This window comes from Orbicella franksi, chromosome 2 (genome assembly GCF_964199315.1).
Source record: "Orbicella franksi chromosome 2, jaOrbFran1.1, whole genome shotgun sequence".
Classification (NCBI taxonomy): Eukaryota; Metazoa; Cnidaria; class Anthozoa; order Scleractinia; family Merulinidae; genus Orbicella; species Orbicella franksi.
The window spans coordinates 21561108-21580929 of record NC_138146.1 but is presented as its reverse complement, the minus strand read 5'-3'; the positions used below and the strand labels follow the sequence as shown (position 1 = coordinate 21580929).

Here is a 19822-nt window from a genome sequence, read left to right as displayed (position 1 = left end):
ACAAGTCTGTTTCATTTTCAATCTCCTAAGCTTGCAGTTTTAACTTCCAAATTGTGCTGAAACAATATTAGTCATTTTACAGAGTTTGTTTTCCCTTAGCCAATTGTTTCACAAATTTCTTTGAAGATCAAAGAATTAAGTCCAATGAGTTTACCTATTGAAAAGTAGGCCAAAATAAACTGGTAAACAGCTTACACTTTGCAAAGATTTTGCGGCTTATGAATCAGTCAGATTGCCTTAGATGGGGGTGAAAACTGGCATGGAATTATGGAGAGCCAACTGAAAGGAAATACTCTACTGCAAAATGTTTTACATGGTACCTTTATTCAGTATGGATGATTGCCCTAGATTTTCACTTCTTTCTTTGGTAGTTTTATTTCAGTTGTTATAGCAAATTTGAACAATGTTAGGTGCAGAACACACATACGTGTGAACTTTTTTGCAAAACACTTTTCCAAGGACTCCAAGGTTCCTTAAAGACCAAATTAAGTAAGAAAAATATGAATAATAATATACATTATTTGTCAGCCTAGGTTGGTCAGTATAGGGAAAACCTGTACAAGATGTCTTGAGTCAGTTCAAGGCCCCGGACCTCAGGTTGTGCTCAACACAGCCTCTGGCACAGTTTTTCCATACAGACCTCCTGGCCAGCAAATAATATATCTCTTTCAAAGCAATTTTTTTCTGTGGAATGCATATTAGTGAGAGAGCTACATGCAGCAGCAAAAATTCTGACTCCAATCATTGAATCATTTAATCAAGAAATTATAGTACATGTATGTTTTTTGTATCCAATTATTTCGATGATTTGATTCCGTTGTCAAATCTTACTCCTGCACTTGTTTGTTCAATATAAATGAGGGTTGAGGGTCCAACACAAGAGTCTTGAGTAGAGCTTTTCTTATGCATGCAGTACTGCTGCCCCAGGACAAGGTCATTGATTAATTGTCAGAATTTCGTTAATAATTGGAAAATCCAAAGTTGGCAATTCAGAGATTGGACAGCCTCAGCACAGTTAGCATGCATGTGCACAGGACACGCAATTTGTTACTCCTCGGTACTTTTGCTCTGGGATGGTGGTTTGATACAGGCTAAGAATAAGGGAAGCAGTTATTTTCCAATATAAATTGCATGTTCATGAGAGAGTCAGTCAAGTATTTTTCATTCACAATTTATACACTGTTTGGATTAAAATTATTTCACTTCCAAAATTTGGCCTGGGTAAGCTGAAGTCATTTTACATTTCATGTTCAGTTGTCATGACAACAGGTTGTGAGGTGCAAAATGACATCCATTTACTATCAGGCTACTTCAAAATACAGTATTTCATATTAGCAAGTTATCATCCTTTTTTTTTAAAAAAAAACTTTTATTAATGCTTTGTTTATATTAAGTAAAGGAGATCTGCAAGCTCATTAGCAGACCTTTAACTATAGAAGTGAAAAGTACTTATTTTCACTCTACAAAACTTAATTGCAACTATTGGCAAGGTGCAGTTAATCTTATCATTGCCACTCAATTTCCTCACTTTCTTGAGCGCATTTATTGCTGTGAAGACTTACCAGAATTTTCATTGATACACTTTTTTTTAGCCTTAATCACAAAAAAAAATACTACTTCCTTGTGGAAAAGTTTTAGAGTGGCAATGATATGAAAAAGAGAAAAAACAAACCTAGATAGAAAAGAGCTATTTAAAGTTAAGCAAAATTTCCTTTCATTAGGTACTTACAGCCTTTGTTGGAATAAGGCTCTCCTCGGTTTCCAAAGTCTTGGTTTCATTTCATGTTTTATTTTAATTTTCCTGGCCAATAATAGTAATAATGCAATATTCAGGTTAAAGGAAGGTAGATCAACAGTCTGCATTATTACTTTTAAAACTAGTTTTTTTGTTGTTGTTGTTTTTGTTTTATTTCGATCTAAAAAAAATCTGGATGCTCCTCGCTGCTTAAGATCTACTTAATGCGGACTGTTGATAAAGTTAATTTATGTTTATTTGCTTTTTGTAAGGTAAGGTTCTTTCTTGGTGCTAGAAGTCCTTATATTTCGTAGGCTGTCCTAGACTTCCTTTAAGCGTTTTCAACGCTCTTGGGTTTTTCAATGACTGTTTTTAAAAAAAAAGAAAAGAAAAAGAAAAAGCTTGTAGGATTTTTTAGCTCAGTACCCTGAGCACAGCCTATCAACAGGCTAGATCAAGTTTTAAACCTCGTTTAGTTTTTTACTTTTATCACCAAGAAACAGCCATTTTTTTTTTTAGTAGTTTATTTATAATTTGCTAGTGAGCTTGCATGTATCTACTAAGAGTTGTTAGGTGATTATTTAATTCCAGGACAGAAGGTGGCACACACACCAAGACACAAATCTAGCCAATCAACGTCCCTGCTGGGTTGTGGAAGCTCTGCCTCTGAGAAGGTGTGTGTTTCTGATGTCCTCTGATATATTCCAACTGAGAAATCCTGCAAAATTTTATCTGATCCTGTAATTCAAGCTGGGGATAGTTGGACACTTGGAAGTGTTGGCTATTTGCTCTCAAGTGGGTAGGACAGTGTGAAGGAAGGTGAGAGTTTGCTTTTTATGTCTTTAGGGTTTTACTTTATTTGTCACAATACCACACCATCAATTGGGCATTTTTGGCCTAGCAAGATGCTTTTTCGCAGTCAATGTATCAGGAAATGTTCCACAACCAAGGATGTAAAACAGGAGTGCTGAATTGTGGGGCTCAAGGAAGGTACGTCTCTTGAGAAAGCATGGACAGAGGAGGGCGCTGAATTTCATTGGTCTGACCTGATTGGATTTTCACAAATGACATCGAATTGAGCTTATGGTCACTTGGAGTCTCTCTGATTGGGTTGCTACTGGGTTAGGTTTTCTTTCTTTTCGTAGTTAAAATTAAAATTAAAACTTAAAAAATAAAATTCTAATATTCTAAATCCTATAGGCCCAATTATAAACAAGTCAATCTTTTTGAAAACAAAAACACATTCTTTCATAAGTTTTCTCTTAATTTTGAAATTTTATTGTTTATGAAAACATTTCACACAACTTAAAAATTATTTTGAAGCTGCATTTTCACTTTCTCTTTCACTTAACTTAATATTGAACTTAGTCGTTTTCATTCTTCAAGAATAATATTCATTTGTTCGCCACTCTATATCTCTTAGGGATACTAAGCACCAGCTTTGGGCACTAAGGTTTCTGGAATTGTGTTGGTAACCAGACATGAGCTGTGATTGGTCAATGGTTGTCTTGGTGATCATCAACGAATCATAGCTCACGTTGGTTACCAAGACAGTCCCAGAAACCTTAGTTCTCGAAGCTGGAGCCCAGTCTCCCTAAAGCTTCTAGAGTACAATTTTCTTTTTGGCAATCAGCTAGTTTTGAGAAACGGATATATTGATAATAGCTGTTTGAGGAATAACCCTTCATTGGTAGCCTGGTTGACTGTTAAATACTACGGCAGCATTTCATGTAACGGTTAATCAACTTATTGTTGAAGGGTAATTCTGAAACATCAAGCATTGAATATTATTATTTTAAGCACTTTGATTTGCTTTCTTCAACAATTTTTTTGTCTTTGAATTTTGGACGAAAATTATAACTTATTTAAGCATAAATCCAATCTATATATCGTTCCTTAATACTTAAATTTACTCTTTCAATAACAATTAAAATTTTGCACTCATGAACATTTGCTTTTTAGAGGGGGTAAGTTTCTAAAGAAACTGTGGTGCTGCGTCGGTGGGGAGTATAACAAGATAACTTGGTTTTATCAACTGGGTTGATAATGTGAATTGGCCACCGTAAAGAGATTCGAAAGCTGACGTTTCGAGCGTTAGCCCTTCGTCGGAGCGAAGCGAAGGATTCGCTCCGACGAAGGGCTAACGCTCGAAACGTCAGCCTTTGAATCTCTTTACGGTGGCCAATTTACATTATCAATCCAGATGATAAAACCAAATTATCTCATTTCCTTTTTAGCCAGGTTAATTATTTTCCATGGGTTTCCTCCCTTTTGTAATAAAATTCACTAAAATCACTTAACTTCATGCTACTTTGTGGCAGTTTTTTTTGGATAGTCACGCATTTTTCAGCAGAGAAGTTGCGTGACAGCGCAAGTCACGGCTTCGTAGGACGCTACATTTTCTTGCAATGGGAATTTTGTAAATATTAATATTATAAACTACTGTAACCTAAAATAACTTATTGTTAGCTTCCTTTCGCACTACAACAATAATGAGAGTCGGCTGGATTTTTTCTCTTATTAAGTCGAAATTTCAGCTAATTAAAAAACATCCACAGCAAAAATTAATCAACAAATTCCTAATTTTTAGCCTTTAAAAATATATTTCGCGCGCTTGAACAAAGACAGCGTAACTTAAGACTTTTACTGACTGCCAAATGCTCTCGGCAGCAATTCGGCATACTCTTTTACTAGTTTTATTTATTTTTATGACAAGACCCGTTCAGCTTCGTATGTTAATTGCCGGTTTCAGATCACGGATGTTCTCTGGAGAATTGCTCTTTTGTCTTTCTAAAATTTATCTACTCATTCGCACTGGAATGATTTGCATTCAACAAAAACAACTCTCCAGGGTCACGTCACGTGATGTGCAATGGGACAACAAACAAGCTGAATAAGATAAAATAACTAAAACCTTCGCACTATATTAATTTATTTATTAAACAACACTAAAACTTTTTTCCTTTGAGTTTTCCTCCTAAATCGCGGCCGATTTCTTTCATCCAAATTTTAAGAGAAACCTGACCGCAGTAGTTTCACAGGTGAGAGACTTTTAGTGACTTGTACTCTTTGGTGAAGTTTGTGGAATGACGGTCGGTCGGTGGTTTGGTCGGGAGGTCAGACTGGCGGATTCGGTGTTCAATTCTTTCCTTGATTTCAACGGTGATGCACTGAAATTGAGCGCCATACTTTAGCGCTTCGGTTTTTCTTGTCCAGGTTGCGGAAGTTTCCAATTTTAAAAAGGTTTTCATCCAAAATATTCCGGGAGGGCGAGCTTATTTAATATTTTGGCACTCTGGCAAATCACTATTTTTTTCGATGCATTGACTTGCGAATTAGCATCTTCAGTCAAATTACGAATTTGGCATTTAATTTATTTCCAACTTATTAATTCCAAAATTACTCGAGTGTGGCGTTGTGGCAAATTAAGACTGAGACCCCGGAGGCATAGGGAGCAAACTCTCACTTTCCTTTACGCTGTCCATCCCACTTGGGAGCAAACGGTCAACTCTTCTAAGCGTTCAACTGTGCCCGGCTGGGATGAAGGGATCAGATAAAACAGAGCAGGGTTTCAAAGTTGGAATATTAAATGAGGACTAAAGAAACGACATCAACTCGGATGAGCAGAGTGGATGCAACCCAAAAGCAGGGGTGAATTTGGCTAGTTTTATTTTTTTTTGGTCTTTTATTTTTATTTTTTTAATAAAAGTAATGGACAACAGAGACAATTTTATTTCAATAAAATATCGTTATCTTCTCTCCCATTTTGTTTTATTTTGCAATCCAACCGTTTGAGTGAACCAGATAAACTCTCCGGAATAAGCCAAGTTCTGGAGAGGTCTTGAGAAAACTATGCAGTGCGATTGGCACTTAGTTTCAGTAAACAGTTCGTTTCTCATGTCAAAGTACGCCACAGATACGTTTCTTTAGCATTTCTTGCCGACTCTTTCAGTTTTTTCTTCACATACAACCCTTCTTGAGGTCGTCACGCAAAGGAAAAAAGCGTGACATGGGGTCGCGTCTGGTTGCGTGACGACCCTTAGAAAAGCCGTGTACCGAGTTGCTTAAAATTGTAAATTAAATTTTAAACGTATCTATGGCGTACATTGGAACAGAAACAAACCGTTTACTAAAACCAGTGTACAAGCGCACCGCTAAGTTTGAACATTTACTGTAAACACCTATATGTGTCCCAAGCTGGACATATTATTTCTCCTTGATAATTCCCGACGTTTTTCTGAAATGAGAATTTGGTTGTACATCAAGACAATATCGCAAGTACTCTTATCACTCGTCTACTTGGAAATATATTGACACGGTATGGAGAAATAAAATGTTCGTCCCTCTTGGAACTGGTTTGAGAACGTTTTCCAATACCTCTCCACTGGGCTTCCTTTTAAAAGCCAGTTTCCAAATGATCGCCGATAAAATCGAGAATATTTAAAGCCGGATACGAACTGAATATTTTTTGGTGTTTGTCCTGCTTATATTCGCTCATAGATCAAAGAGAAAACGTTCCGAAATAAATTTGTTGTGCGCACGATAAATTAAGCGCTCAAAATGAAACAACTCCAGCAACTGTATGATTACCAACCTTTCAATTTAACACTCAAATGTGTGAAGTGCAATCTCAATTCCGCAATTTTTGAACTGCTTAACATGAACATCATTCCAGATTACGGCTAAACTGTAGTCAAAACCTACAGTTCAAATCTTTGCAAAACAACTAGTAAAAACAAAATGTAGATATGCTTGCTGTTTGTACGCACCGTGTAATTTTTTTTTGTGCATTTCAATTGTTCAAAACAATTGTGTGAAAGGCCGTTTATCAGCGGTTATAAAAACACCCGAAATCAGCTGAAAACTGAGAAACGTTAATTTGTTTTAAGTTCTTTTCTTTTTTTCCAAAGAGGCTCAAGCAAAAATAGGTTCTAAAAAATGCGGTCTTTCCTCATTCCTTCCACAGTTGCTTGATGAAGTAGTCACAGAAAAATGTGTTTTAGTCAAATGACATCTCATGATGTTTTTTTTTTTCAAAAACTTGATGCAAAAGTAAAAAATTTCGACAACGCGACAAATTGAAAGTGCGTTCTTCAAGACTTAAATAACTTTCGACTCAGTGGAGGAGAGGTAAGGAAAATGTACCCATAAGGTTTACAGTAAATAAATTGAAGATACAACTGAACCACCCATAGGAGACCACCTATGAATTTTGCATCACCACGGTATTACTTATAAAAAAGTTAGTAACTTGGCCGTGTAAGACAATTTTGGGAACTTTAAAACATAGTCGTATACGAGACTCGAGATGGCTTCTTTTCACAAGGTGGTCACTAAGGGAGGTTCAACTGCATTAAATAACCCAGACATGCAATGTTCTGTATCAAAATCACACCATTTGTAGCAGCTGTAAACAGCCCCGCACAGTACAGCCCATGAACACATGAATAAACAGAGGCTCTCTTAAAAAACTGAAGTTAAAATTTAGCAGATGAGTCACCTTGCCAATCAGTAGTCTTTTTGGTGGTTGATCGGAAATGGGTCAGTCAGGTGCAACTCAGCAATCAATGAACTGGTCAAACAGTTGGCCAGTATATCTGTCTATATCTAGTTTGTAGGTCAGTTGGTCAATCACTAGACTGTCTGTTGGTCGATCGTTTGTTGGGTCTGTCCGTCTGTCAATCAGGCAACTAGCTCATCAATTATTAATGAACTGGTTAAATGGTTGGTTGTGAGTCAGTTCACCAACAACTGGTCCGTTTTTTGGTCCATTGGTATGTGGCTCTGTCTGTCAGTGTCAATCAGGGGACCAACTCATCAAATAATGAACCGGTCGAACAGTTTGCCACTATATATGTCTATGTAGTTTGTGAGTCAGTTTGCTAATCAGTAATCTGTTTGTTTGTTGATCAGTTGGTGAGTCTGTCTGTCTGTCTGTCTGTCTGTCTGTCTGTGTGAAATTTGCTGATTCAATCTCTAGAATTATTTCTTTGCCAGTTTCTCAAAAAAACCATTAAACAATCAGATAATCAATCAATCAATCTCTAGTCATTCAATCCATCAGCTTCCAGTCATTGAGGCACCAATAAATTTCAATCAGTTGCCTGTCAATCTCTTAATTTGACGCATTTAATCTGACAATTTATTTTAAAATCTTGATGCAATCCCCGGCGTTAGCTTTTGAGTAATAATAAATAATTAAATTCAGCTACAGATGTAGACTGTTTTTCACTTGGTTCATCAATCAGTTCAGTACTCAGTCACTTTGTCAATACAGAGCAATCCCAATTTCTCAAACCCTCATATTCTCGAACCTCCCTATAACTTGAACCAAAAGTCATTCCCTCTCCTCAGTCAAACACTGTAATTTTACCTCCGATTTCTCAAAATCTCCAATTTTTTTAACCAGTTTTTGTTTCCCTTGGAGGTTCGAAAAATCAGGATTCCACTGTATGTCCATCGTGCAGCAAATCATGTAAAAATCAGTCAGAGTCTAATAATAGTTTCATCTCTCTGTCAAATACATATAGTGAATTGCTTGGTCAAAAGATCAGCCTGTAAGTGAATCAACCAGTCAATCATTACAGAGTCCAATTAGTGAATTCAGCTTCACAGTCGTCCATCAAGTTCAACAATTTTCACAAGTAAAAATTCAAACCATATTGAGTACAATCTTTGAACCAGTTTGGCTGAAGAATAATTTACAAGCAAAACAATTTCATTTCCTATTGGTTTGAAAAATGCACTGTTTAAATGAGAACTCTTCTTATTCCTTATGCAAATGGACAAGGCAGAATAGATTACATGTCTGAAGTCAACAAATCTGAGCAGAACTTGGCTTATTCAAGAGCTGTTTACCTGGCTCCTCCAAAGGTTGAATTGCAAAATAGAACATACAGCAAGTTTTACTGCTGCTTGAGGCTGTCATCCACTGTCCTTGTTGGCATCTGATCTGGAGAAGCAAGATTACAATGTAATTACTTTCAGTGACAAGCTTAACAACATTTACAACAACAACATTACTTACTTAAGCTTAACTTACAAGCTTAACTTACAAGACAGTTCACTTACTACCATCTATTGAACATCCCAGCTAATAAAAGGTATTTAATCAAAACAGTGCTCGTGTCTTATTAATGCTTGTCAATTACATATAGTAGCTATTACAGGAAGGGAGGGGGGTGGCAATCAGTCAGTGAGTGATTCAGACACTTGTTCTGTCATTTAAACCTGTCAACTGGTACATGTATGTTCAGATGTCAGTCTGTCTGTCCATCCATTCGTTTGTCCATCCATCTGTTTGTCTATCTGTTCATCCATCAGTTAGTAAGTCAACTTACTAAATCTGTTTAATCAATTATCAGTCAGACAGTCCATCAATAATTGATGGACTGACTGACTGACTAAAGCTATAGTAAAATGCAAGCAACTGATTAATTCTTAATTAATTGCTTGCATTTCACTATCCAAAAGACGCCCTCAGCTGGTAATAGTAATTTTTTTTCAGATAATACTGAAATTTGACAACTCACTGCACAACCATTTTTTTGTGAAATCAAGGGCCAGCCACATTAATCACTAACAACAATCGACATTAATTTGTAATAGCTTCCAGTAGCATAAAATTAACTCAGTAATCAACTTGTGTCATAAATGTCTGTAAATCTTACGTTAGCAACGTTTAGATATAAAGGCCAAGGTGTTGGTCTGACACAAAGTAAAGTTCCCATCTGGAAGTATAATTACCCAGAGCAGGTTGAAAAAGTTACTTGCACTGCATTTCATACAAGACAGAACACTACAAATTTTTTGCCTCAAACATTAAATAAGTGTAGTGCTTACATTTGTGTACAAGTCTCTGTTTTACATTATTTGCCTGTTTTGGATTTTGTGTCAATATTGAAGTGTGTCAAAGTGCTACTCCTTTGGAACCTCAATTTATTTTACTCACGCAGCTACTCTATATGCAAATTAGTAGTAATCAAAGATTAGAGCAGTGCATTCAAGGGAGCAAGAGTATGAACAATTAATGAGGCATTGATGGGATGTTAGTGGAAATTTCCAATCTCTTAAGTTGACGGTCCATCCCTAAACAACAGGAGCCCGCGCAAATCATTTATAACACAATTTTTTCTTAGATAAAAATGTAATTTAACTGTGAAAGTCAGAAACCTTGAACACCTTGATATTTTGAGATTTCAATGTGAAGTCTGCAAATAGTCTTTGTCTATAAGCAGGTCATTTGTCAGGCCAAGGACAAATTTTGACCTGACAAAAAGCTAGTCTGGTTGGACAAAATTTTTTTTGTCGTTAGAAATTAAGAATAAGAGACATTTGAGACATTTTGGTATTTCATTGTAGACCCTTCATCAAACTGTTGGTTGCAAATTTGAATGGCTCAAAAGTAAAGCCAATGGAGTGTAAAATTGATAATAGCTACCACCAGAAAGGAGACCTTTACCTTAAGTCAGGTATTATTCTACCCATAGAAAATTGACAAATTTACAAACGTTTGCATCAGCTCTAATTGAATTTACTCCCATATATAAAAAACAAGTGTCAATTTACCATTTGTAACTAAAGATAGCAAACATCTCGTGGAAAAGAGTGGTGACGATTCGTCAGCTCTAATTGAATTTACTCCCTTGTGAAAAAGAAGAGTGTCAAATTATCCTTTGTAACTAAAAAAATAAAAATATCTCCTTATATTTGCATGCAACAAGAACAAAACAATTGTTACCTGCACTGACTATTGTAAACGCTAGAACTCTCTCAAATCTAAATAGTCTCATCTCCTCTAAAACATGTCCTAAGAACTAGAAGCGACGATTCGTGACCTCTAATTGAGTTTACTCCTTGTGAAAAACAAAAGTATCAAGTTACCTTTGTAACTAAAAATGAAAATATCTCGCCCATTTGCATACTACTAACTCACGAACTGTTTCAAACTTCAAGGCTCATCTCGTTCATAACTAAAATTCGTAGCCTAACCCACAGAAAATGTTGAAGTGAACCCAATATATGAATACTTTTTCCTCTTTTATAGAAGAATAAATATGGCCGTTCTGAACTGTATCGGGATCAAATCTTCTCACATACCATTTAACTTTACAACAAGAAATTTGATTGGCTGTTTATAGCAGATCCAATCTGATTGGTGTGACATACATACATCTCTCACTCACTCACTCACCCATCCATTGACCAGTCCATAACGTACCCAACATGCTGACTAAGAGGTATTTTTTACAAAAAAATAACTCAAAAAAAAAAACTATGAAGAGCTATAATGCTGATTTTTGATCATACGGACTGGAAAAAAACATTTGGTTGCATTTTAGATGTTTTAAAGTTCTGACAGCAATTGCAAATAGATAAAGTCGATAAACAAACGTGAGAACTTGGGCCGTGTATTCAATTTGCATAATATTTTATTGGGGTCAAATTATGCCTGAAAATTAATTCCACAACACTTGCATATAACAAACAACAACATAATTAAGACCTCAGATTTTCGTGGTCTTTCAGACGAACGTAATTCAGACAAAATGGGGCTTCACAATCTTTCACGATGCCACCGCAAATGTAAATTAACACGTAGCCTGAATAGTTGTGCTTATGTGGCGTGTTTTACAATTCAACGTAACATTAGAGACAACGCATTGCGCATGATAAAATAGAAAAAAATGCAACTGATAACAAAGCTCTTCTGTGTAGTATTGTGTGGCAGTATAATATAACTTCTTCCATATTCAGCCACAAATTGCCAGTTAAGACATTTTTCATTGTAGCAGAAATGTCCTGTCAGAGTATCCGACCTGGCAAAGTTTTTACTTGTCAAAACCTCAAATTTTCTGGACAATTGTCCAGTGAGCGACTGTTATTTGCAGGCTTGCAATGTGGCTAAATGAAGTTTAGGCAAAGTTAATCTTGGGCTAAGCAGTCAACTCAACAGGCCGTAAATTAGTTAGTCAATAAGTTGGTCTAATAGTCAGCCTGTCAGTCAATCAGTCTATTCATGAGTCCATCAGTCAGTCAGCTTGCATTGTGTCTAGTGAAAATTAATTCTTGTGATACTCATAATCATCCTCTTTTTGTCTCAATAATAAATGCTATGAAATCAGCTCAGTGACAGTACAAGAAAATAATTATTTGAAGGGTGGATATTTCCATTACCAATGAAAGGTGTATTTTAAACAAAATGTGAACTAGTTAATTATAAGTGAATAACACTTTTTCACATAGTTAATTATATAATCATAATTTTTTTTACTCAATTTTTTTCATAAGTCATATCAATACTTCTATGACCATTTTCAAAGTAAAACAACATGGGTGATTCCAGAAAATATCCATACCCTACTGCAGGCAGCATGAACATTTTAACCACCCTTTGGAAATTCCAAAATGCTCTACCCCCCCATGCTCTCCGAATTCCAAGATTGTTAACCCCCCTCCCTTCCAAAAGACCACTTTTTACTTCAACCATCTGGAATCCTAGTTTGACTCCCTACCGCTTCCAATGAAAGTGATTCTACGCTTTTACATCTTCCCAGAAGTTTACCAACTGTCTACAGGGCTTCAAGTTGTGACCAATACAATCACATACATTCGTGACTAAAATATGTTCAGTGACTAAAACTTCCTCCTCTTCAGTTGCAATTTTGCAACTAGTTTTCAGCTAAACTAGTGAAAGAATAAAATTTCAATTGTTTTGTATATTAATTGCATATCCTGCCTAATTTACCTTTGATATTACAAATGATATTCACTTGTTCAGATGCCCTTAAAGCAGTTTCTTTATGACTATGTATCTGGCACAAGGTAAACAAACATGGTGCGTCGGCATTCGTCACAAACGATTTAAGGACAAGAAATTCATCAACTTTAAGGCCTCTGGAGTCCAATGTACAATGCAGATTTTATTGCTTTTCGTCTCTAAATGAATATGAACACATGTGTAATTGATCGATGCTTGTCTTGTATCTTGCTTCCTGTGGTAGTCAACAGTGTTGTCAGTTCGTTTGTGCTTTCACATTCTTGTCTGTCCCCTCTACAAAACCCCCCATGCCCTCAGAATTCCAATTGTAAGTACCCCCATGCCTTTGGATTTCCAGTTCAAAGAACCCCCCTTGCCCTCAGAATTCCCAAAAGCCGCCCGTGGTATAGCTATGGATACTTTCTGGAATCACCCAATTATCATTTTAGGGGAACATTTTTGGAAGTCATGAAAAAGACCAACAATCACTTAGTATTTGATTAATCAAGAGTTGTTATTTACTTTGCTTACCTGCCATGGACTAATTTTACGTCATCCTTATTGTCAAGGTTTTGATCCAATTTCTTTCCCGTTTACATTTCTTCTGAAATACAAGATTAAAGTCCCCTATTAGTTGCCACTAAAGCAAAAATTCTAATTCTACTACCAAGCTGCCAAGAAAGCATTGAGAGTTTGTACAGATAAACATAACACACTGTATCTCCACAGTGTTTGGGTTTCTGGGGCAGATCCAGGATTTTAGATTAGGATTTTAGGGGGGTTTAAGATACAGACTGCCAAAGGCAGTCCCCTGTAGGCAGGGGCTCCGCTGGTATCCTTCCTTGGAACTGGGATTTCCAGCATTCTGAGGCCAAGTCAGAGTGTTATTATGTCTCTTTTTTTTTTTCAATTTAGGGCGATCAACTGAAACCCCTGAACCCCCCTAGAACTGCCCTAGGGTTTACACTAAAAATCTGAGTATATAGTTAAAGGATACACCCAATCTAGCCCTATCAGCCACCTGGGGGAAAAGAACTAACAAAAGTATACCCACTCTAACTAAGATATGCCTTTTAAAAAGATCATAAAAAAGGAAAGTACACAAAAAGGACTTCAACAGTAACAACTTTAACCTGAAGTCGAACCAACAACTCAGTGCTTTCTGAACAATCAGAACACGAGGTTTTGAGTTCAGGTATCAGTATACCACAAAATTGTGGAGACGTGGTGGCCTCATGGTTAGTGCACTCGTCTCCAGATCGAGCAGTCTGGGTTCGAGCCCTGGCAGGGACATTGTGTTGTGTTCTTGGGCAAGACACTTTACTCTCACGGTGCCTTTCTCCACCCAGGTGCATAAATGGGTACCAGCAAATTTAATGCTGGGGGTAAGCCTGCGATGGACTAGCATCCCATCCAGGAGGGAGTAGAAAAACTCTTAGTCGCTTCATGCTAAGGAAACTGGGATAAGCTCCAGCCTGGTGGGCCACTTGGCTCATATGCAGACTTTACCTTTTTTTATACCCCAAAATTGACCATTTTTCAAAAAAATTGTTTTTCGCTTTTTAACCACACAGCCATGGGCCGAGCACGCTTCATGTTCTACCTGTGGTTTTTTTTTTTTTTTTAGTTTTGTCGGTGACCAGACCCAAACTTCCTCTCGGCCAAATTTTGAATCACGCAACCTGTGATGTTTGTTCGCCAAAAGCTTTTCAAAAAATTAATACACGGGCAATGTTACAGATATTGTCTCCTTTATTTGTGTGTAAAATATATTTTCTTTGGGTTTTATCAAAGCGCTGGATTCCAAGGAAATAATAAATACGCTAAAAAAAGGTATTATGTCAGCCATGGAATGTGCTGACGTTGCAGTTTTCACTTTCGCTACATGACAAGTAAGATCGTGTTTCCTTTGCAAGTTTATTTCGTCAGAAGCGACGGTTATTAATTTATTTGCAATTTTGCGAGTATTTCTTGTGGTTTTAGGCAAATAAAGTAAATTCTTTGGCTGTTTCATCACAGCGAGTTCATAGATCAGAAGGAAAATTAAATATTTGCAAGCCAAGCAAAGAACTTGTCAGAACATGCAAGGATTACGTCATTGGCAGGGAAATAACCACAGTACTAAAGATAGCTGTGGATTACGCAATTCTTGAATTATGTGACTTGTGTGACTACTTTTCCAGCTCTTTACTCAAGGGAAAAAACGATTAAATGTCATCGTGACTTTTAAGAAAGAAAGCTGTTGTTAATAGTGTTATTATCTTATTGTTCATATCGTTCATACCCATACATTTCCCGAAGAAAGTTCCAGATTAAGACCATTATGTCATCAGAGATTTCACAACCGCTACGACTGATGGTGCAATAATAGAGTCTGTGTTGATCAAGTGATGTGATGTCTACAGTAAGAAAAGAATCATCAAGGACTGCTTTGGAATGTGCACTGCATTTCCACTGTAGTGCTAAGCAAACGGTTAAATTTTAAAAGCGTGGTTATAAGATCTAACAGATCTTCTTGTTCAGATAGAGCTCATTGCAATCTTTCATTCAAAAACATTTCTATGAAAAAAATTGATTCTATTAAGCAAGAAAAGCGTTTCTTTGCATTAATTACCTCTAATTGATAGCTGTCAACAGGTTGCCATGAGAAGTAAACTTGCATTAAACGGTTGCGTGACCAATTGCCGTGCATGTACGATTGTCAAACATTTGTTTGTCAACAAGTTGTTCGGAGTGTTCTACATTTGTAGATTATTGATTTAAACTTAAATTTGTCATAGAAAAAACATAAAAGTTCCTTTTCACTTAAAGTTTGCAAGTGGGAAGAAGCACCACAGAGGAAAAGGCCGGGGGGGGGGGGGGGAGGGTTTCAAAGACATTCGATCAGAATTGGGCTGATGTGTTAGCTTCTAGTAACAAAGGTTTGATCCTGCTCTGAGTAGGAGAAGTTGCTTGCCATTTTTGACATTCTCTAAGCATTACTTCACTGGCGCTTTCGCCATTCAAAGCAGTAACGTACAGTAATATGTCAGTTCAATCAGTATCACATTCTCATGGCCATTTCATTCACGTTGTTTACGAATGTGCTCTTTCGTTGTCTACAGCATCTCTTAGCTAAGGAGTTTCAAAAATCAAAAGGAAGAAACAGAAACAAAAATTATTTTATTCAGATCTTGCAAAGGATATTTTTTGTTGGAGGCAACATTTGAGACTATTTTGTAATTGATATGAGCTAGATATTGTTAAAGTAAAATGAACCTTTGCTTTATCGATAAACGTATCATTAATTTCACACGTTTTGTACTAAATATCTCATTACATTGGAAGAATGCCCTAAAGTATATTTTCCTTCATATCTCAAAACAAAAATTTCAGCAAGTGAAGAGCACATTTTAAATTGTTTCCAGCGAGTTTTCAATGTTTGTCACTAAAACTTGGAGAGAACGTTGCCCGAAATCATGCAAAAAACGGTGTCAGCGAGTTTTTACTTTTGGCTTCTTTTGAAAGTTATGACTATTTTAGTGAATAGAACACATGTTTTATTGTTAAGGACACTAGACAAAGGTCAATCTTGAATAGTTAATAATTGTCTCTTTATCTTAGTTACGAACGTAGTTACAATGTTTACTTCTTTTTTATTGGTTTTGTAATCGGACCTTTAAGCATCACCACGCGCATATAAAAGCTGAGTTAGCGTCCCTTTAAAGTAGTTTTTTTTCATCTCGCGTGGTCTTGTCAACCTTGAACTCTTGATGCTTTTTGATTTCCTAACCCTTGGCTCAAGCAGGACCGATATGTGAGTACTTTGTCATTTTGATTAGGTTACGTTTTTTATAGCTATGGGCGAAGGAATACAAAGAAAAATTTGTACAATTTTAATTGATTTATAATCGTCTAAATTAGAAAGTGTTCTGAACGTTACTAGAGTGAACGCCCACCTTTTAGGCTCGAAAGCATTGAGCTGTTAATTAGTTCCTTTTGTTGTGTACTTCTGTGATCGAATCTTATTTAGTATCTTAGCATAGTATTTACGCTGGCTATTTTTGATGTATTGTTATTCAATTTCGTTATGTTATCGATTCCAAATCGTTAGTTTGTCTCGTGTAAGTCTTGACTATTTGTTACGCAACTTTTCCGCTAAATTGATAAAAATTCGTTACATATTGTTATTTCAGTTTACGATAGTTTATGTCGATGCAATAAATCGCCGATAACCGTCAACTTTGGTTTTCCGTCGTTTACTTGTCTACCCTTGAAGACGACCTGTAAAGTAGTCTCACCCACTAGTTTGTCGTGACACGCCTAGAGCTCGTTTTGTTTCGTCTCGTTTTGGAATTTGCCAGTCGCTGCAGACGTCACATTTATCAACTATCAAAGTTTAACTGCTTTTTAGAGGAGGTGTCAAGAAGACATAGCGATGTTCATTGCGTCCTCCCACTCAAATCAAATCGGAAACGAACTTGATTAGTAAACCTCTGTACTTTAGGAAATAGGGCACTACACTACATATTTTAATGAATGTACCTTCGTAATCTACAATTCATAAGCTTTCAGAAAATATATACTTTAACATATGTAAATATATGCGTCAAACGTCCAACCATAAAGCAGTGCCAACAAATGAAGGTCATTTGGGGTATACTGATACCTTAATAAGCAGAAAGTTACTCTGTATGAAATAATTTCACACACAGTGACTTTTAGTCTTAGCTCAAAACAACATCATTAAGGATGGCCCATTACTTTTTTGATGGAGGGTTGGGCAATTACAAAAAAAGAATTCCTGCACAGCAAAACTGCTGAAAAAAAATCAAGCAAGTGGAGCCATGAAAAAAAATTTAGTATTAAGAACTTTCTACTAAGCAATTTTTTGATGTTAAAATAATCAATGCACAAGCTATAATGCAGACCAAAAAATACTCATGCACAACCTTAAGGTGAAAAAAAAATTCATGCCCCAGGAAATTGCCCAACATCTTGGTGCTTCTTGAACAATCAGAACAAGAGGTTTTGAGTTAAGCAGAAAGTCACTCTGCACGAAATAATTTCATGCAGGGTGGCGTTCGGCTAAGCTCAAAATAATATTGTTATTCTCATTACTTGGCATAAATGTTTTGTTTCCTGACTCTGAATTAGAAATTGTTTTGTTGCTCTGTTCAAAAATGATATTATTGGGTTGCTGGGTTTAAAGATCACTTTTTGTCAAATTTAGTGTTCCAATAATTTGAAACGTCCTTCGTACTGTGACCTTGGTAAGACTGATATTCAATCATTGGTTTTAAGTACTGCAAAATGTTAGTTTCTGTTGCACCCTGAAACATGCTGGACTCAATTTTTTTTTTCTCATAATGGATTTATTAAGCGCTTAATGACTGGCCCCAAGGAAAACAATGAGTTTTGCTTCCCCGAGACCCTCAATGTTCCCCGAGGTGAAGCCAAGAGGAACATTAAGGTCAAGGGGAAACAAAACTCACGGTTTCCCATGGGGCCAGTCATTGAGTGTTCTGTTATACCTTCCAACCCAAAAATAGAAAGGAAAACTGCAAAAAATTGTTTGCCTGACACTGGCTGGCACACAAATTTGCCCCAGTTTCAAGGAGTACGACCTGATCACTTTAAAGTAGTTGTTTCCCTAGGGAGTTGGTGAGTTTTGACCCACGACATGTGACATGTTCTCCTCCAATCAGAAAAAATATTTGAGCTGGTACAACGTATATTTATCACTGAACAACTTTTATTTTCTAGGTAAGCCTAAGGTATGTTAACTTAAGCTTAAGCTTATTGTTAAAAAAAAAAAATTGAATGAGGAGTCCCCCCCTACCCCCTACCCCCTATCCCCTACCCCATCACTATTGGTAAGCAGGTAATGTACCTCTACGAAGGCAAAGGAAACTCTTATGTACACATATGCAACGAACATTTTCTTTCTCGTTAACTGGTCTAGTAGTATTAAGTTAAACTGCTAGGCAATCAAACACGAGCTTTACCTTATTCTGGACGACTACAGGTGCAGGTCGAGGTCGTCAACAAACAAAACGCCTCCTCATTCCGCCTCCTGGCTGCGACAAGCAAAGAAAGGAAAGGCAAGTTAACAACGTTTCACCCTCAGAAATATCGCTGGGTCATGCTGATGAAAAACAAACCTGTGAAAGTGGCGCGCGCCCAATTTTCTTCTGTTTTTCTTGCACACGTGCACAATGGCGGAGACGAAATACACTCGCAAAGATTAGTGGGAAATAGCACAACAAAACGGGAAGGGAGGGGAGGCGCGGGTAAAACAGAAAAAAGTGCTCAGAGAGGACATGGAAAATTTAATGTTTGGTTGTGATGAACTGAAGAGATTGGTCACCACGTCTGCGAAGTGATTCCGGAGTTAAGAGACGTTTGGTGCTCATTTGGTGCATCAAATGAACAAGTAGAAGCGTCAGGACTAGCGAGCCACGTTGACAGTCATTCAAAAAGTGACGGGGATGATTGCGGGAAGGGAACTATTGAAATGGAGTCAGCGAAAGTACTAAAATCTCGCTTTTCGTCTCATTCATTTTCTCTTCCAATGGGATTCCCTCTCTTTATTACCGCGCTGTCTCTACGCACCATTTGCTGAAACCGTTAAGGGTATGAACTGGATTTCTTTGAGAGTTGGGAAAGGCTGAAATACTTTGTAATAAAACTGTCCCCCTGACAAATCGCGAGACTTTTTGTGTCAGATAGGTCATACAAATTCATATTAAGTTTCGCTGAGATAAAAAAAAAGATAAAAAACAAGGTTAGATGATTGTGTAAGCACCTTCTCTGATAATCGTCTTCATCCAGAAGCAAGACAAAACATTTCAAGCTGATCTCATGGGGCCATCTCATGGTAACCTCCTCATCCGAAGTGCACCGAAAAGGTGATAAAAATTGAGCTAAGAAGCATATATTACATTATCAGAAAACAAGACGGGAATTTAAGAATACGAGAAAAATGCAAAAAATAGGGCCAAATGTTCCCAAATTCAGTTATGAACGCTTTAAGCCAGCAGTGTAATGCATGGTTTTAACCTCTTAAAATGCTTTATGATATAGACTTGAATCGCACTTAACAAATAAAAAAGCCTGAGCCTTGTATTACACTGCGATAAAACACGGCGGGTATTTGAGAACACGAGGGAAATGTAGAAAATACGAGTCGCAGGCGAGTGTTTTCTACATTTCTCGAGTGTTTCAAATGTCCGGAGTGTTTTGTCATAGTGTAATACACGGCTTAGGCTACTTCATTTACTTTATGATATAGATTTTACACGCTCAAAACAGTAAAACACGCTTTTCCTATGTTTTATACTCTGATA

General features: G+C 36.9%; 1 long non-coding RNA gene across 1 annotated transcript; it reads right to left on the bottom strand.

The window, feature by feature from the left end:
* Window positions 1-7666: 7666 nt before the first annotated feature.
* On the bottom strand, window positions 7667-18870 carry LOC145478624 (uncharacterized). The gene is made up of 4 exons (XR_014048302.1): window positions 18638-18870; window positions 18482-18553; window positions 13026-13098; window positions 7667-8687 (listed from the first exon to the last, which is right to left on the bottom strand). It is a non-coding gene; the product is annotated as an uncharacterized LOC145478624 (long non-coding RNA).
* Between the last annotated feature and the right edge of the window lie 952 nt (window positions 18871-19822).